Genomic DNA, 3392 nt, shown 5'->3' on the forward strand with positions numbered 1-3392 from the left:
TCCCCAAAATCCCCCAAATCCAAGGATGGAGTTCTGGGAAAAACCAGGACAGGCACAACCCTGGAGGGGAACGATTTGAGACCCCTCCCCAAATTAAGAGAGACCCCTCCCCAAATTCCAGAGACCCCTCCCCAAATTCCCTGAGACCCCTTCTCAAATTTCTGACACCCCCCAAACCCCAGGGACCCCCCAAAACCCGGAGACCCCTCCCCAAAATCCCCCAAACCCCAAGGATGGAGCTCTGGGAATAACCGGGACAGGCACAACCATGGAGGGGCACGGTTTGAGACCCCTCCTCAAATTAAGAGAGACCCCTCCCCAAATTCCTGAGACCACTCCCCAAATTCTCTGAGACCCCTCCCCAAATTCTCTGAGACCCCTCCTCAAATTCCTGACACCCCCCAAAACCCAGGGACCCCCCAAAACCCGAAGACCCCTCCCCAAAATCCCCCAAATCCAAGGATGGAGTTCTGGGAAAAACCAGGACAGGCACAACCCTGGAGGGGAACGATTTGAGACCCCTCCCCAAATTAAGAGAGACCCCTCCCCAAATTCCAGAGACCCCTCCCCAAATTCCCTGAGACCCCTCCTCAAATTTCTGACACCCCCCAAACCCCAGGGACCCCCCAAAACCCGGAGACCCCTCCCCAAAATCCCCCAAACCCCAAGGACAGAGCTCTGGGAAGAACCAGGACAGGTGGGACCATGGAGGGGAACCGTTTGAGACCCCTCCCCAAATTAAAAGAGACCCCTCCCCAAATTCCAGAGACCCCTCCCCAAATTCCCAGAGACCCCCTGGACCCTCCCCAAAATCAAGACACCCCCATGGACCCCCCAAAACCCAGAGACCCCTCCCCAAATTCCACCAAACTCAAGGACCAGGACAGGCGTGACCATGGAGAGAAATTTGGGGGCTGAGACCCCTCCCCAAATTAAGAGAGACCCCTCCCCAAATTCCCTGAAACCCCTCCTCAAATTCCTGACACCCCCCAAACCCAGGGACCCCCCAAAACCCGGAGACCCCTCCCCAAAATTCAAGGACAGAGCTCTGGGAAGAATCAGCACAGGCACAACCATGGAGGGGAATGGTTTGAGACCCCTCCCCAAATTCCCAGAGACCCCTCCTCAAATTCCAGAGACCCCTCCCCAAATTCCCAGAGACCCCCTGGACCCTCCCCAAAATGAAGACACCCCCAGGGACCTCCCAAAACCCGAAGACCCCTCCCCAAATTCCCCCCGAACCCAAGGACAGAGCTCTGGGAAAAACCAGGACAGGCACAACCATGGAGGGGTACGGTTTGAGACCCCTCCCCAAATTCCCAGAGACCCCTCCCCAAAATTCAGAGACCCCTCCCCAAATTCTCTGAGACCCCTCCTCAAATTCCTGACACTCCCCAAACCCCAGGGACCCCCCAAAACCCAGAGCCCCCTCCCCAAAATCCCCCAAACCCCAAGGATGGAGCTCTGGGAATAATCAGGACAGATGCAAAGTTGAGAGGGAAATTTGGGGGTTGAGCCCCTTCCCCAAATTCCCGGAGACCCCTCCCCAAAATTCAGAGACCCCTCCCCAAATTCCCTGAGACCCCTCCTCAAATTTCTGACACCCCCAAAAGCCAGGGACCCCCCAAAACCCGGAGACCCCTCCCCAAATTCCACCAAACTCAAGGACAGAGCTCTGGGAATAATCAAGACAGGCGGGACCATGGAGGGGGACGGTTTGAGACCCCTCCCCAAATTAAGAGAGACCCCTCCCCAAATTCGAGAGATCCCTCCCCAAATTCTCTGAGACCCCTCCTCAAATTCCTGACACCCCCCAAACCCCAGGGACCCCCCAAAACCCGGAGACCCCTCCCCAAAGTCCCCCAAACCCAAGGATGGAGCTCTGGGAATAATCAGGACAGATGCAAAGTTGAGAGGGAAATTTGGGGGTTGAGAACCCTCCCCAAATTCCAGAGACCCCTCCCCAAATTCTCTGAGACCCCTCCTCAAATTTCTGACACGCCTCAAAATCCTGGGACCCCCCAAAACCCAGAGACCCCTCCCCAAATTCCCCCAAACTCAAGGACAAAGCTCTGGGAAAAACCAGGACAGGTGGGACCATGGAGGGGAACGGTTTGAGACCCCTCCCCAAATTAAGAGAGACCCCTCCCCCAAATTCCATAGACCCCTCCCCAAATTCCCAGAGACCCCTCTTCAAATTCCTGACACCTCCCAAACCCCAGGGACCCCCCAAAACCCGGAGACCCCTCCCCAAAATTCAAGGACAGAGCTCTGGGAAGAACCAGGACAGGCACGACCATGGAGGGGAACGATTTGAGACCCCTCCCCAAACTAAGAGAGACCCCTCCCCAAATTCCAGAGACCCGTCCCCAAATTCCCAGAGACCCCTCCTCAAATTCCTGATGCCCCCAAAACCCAGGGACCCCCCAAAACCCGGAGACCCCTCCCCAAATTCCACCAAACTCAAGGATAAAGCTCTGGGAAAAACCAGGACAGGTGGGACTATGGAGGGGAACGGTTTGAGACCCCTCCCCAAATTAAGACAGACCCCTCCCCAAATTCCAGAGACCCCTCCCCAAATTCTCAGAGACCCCCTGGACCCTCCCCAAAAACAAGACACCCCCAGGGACCCCCCAAAACCCAGAGACCCCTCCCCAAATTCCACCAAACTCAAGGACCAGGACAGGCGAGACCACGGAGGGAAATTTGGGGGCTGAGACCCCTCCCCAAATTCTGTGAGACCCTGAGACCCCTCCCCAAATTACCAGAGACCCCTCCCCAAATGAACAAAGACCTCTGAGACCCCTCCCCAAAGCCCCCAGCCCCATTTCCATACCCAGCAGCCCTTTGGGGGGGCTCCTCCCCAGCGCCGAATCGTCGCAGCACCGGGGCCGGGCTCTCCCTGAGCCCCCTCCCCTAATTTGGGGGGGGTCTCTGGAAGTTCCCCTGGTGGATTTTGGGGCGGGGGTCGCACGGGGGGGTCTCAGCACTTTTTCCAGCTCCTCCATCAGTTTCAGTTGTTGCCTCCTCTCGTATTCCAGCCTGGTGAACTCCCCCCGGCGGGACCCCCCCCCAAATTCCTCCTCCTGGGGGGGGGGTCTGGGAGGGGCGGGGGGTGGGGGGGGTTGGGGGGGCTCTGCTGGGGGTCTGGGGGGAGGAAAAAAAGGAGTGAGACCCCTCCTCAAATTGGGAAAAATGAAAATAAAGGGAGAGACCCCTCCTCAAATTGGGAAAAATAAAAATAAATGGAGAGACCCCTCCTCAAATTGGGAAAAAAAATAAAAAATAAAAAAAGGGAGAGACCCCTCCTCAAATTTTGAAAATCCACCCCCCAAAATTTTTTTTTTTTTACCTTTTCCCTATTTTTAGGAGCCCCCTCCCCAAAATTTTTT

Source organism: Catharus ustulatus, chromosome 33 (assembly GCF_009819885.2).
Source record: "Catharus ustulatus isolate bCatUst1 chromosome 33, bCatUst1.pri.v2, whole genome shotgun sequence".
In the NCBI taxonomy this organism is placed as follows: domain Eukaryota; kingdom Metazoa; phylum Chordata; class Aves; order Passeriformes; family Turdidae; genus Catharus; species Catharus ustulatus.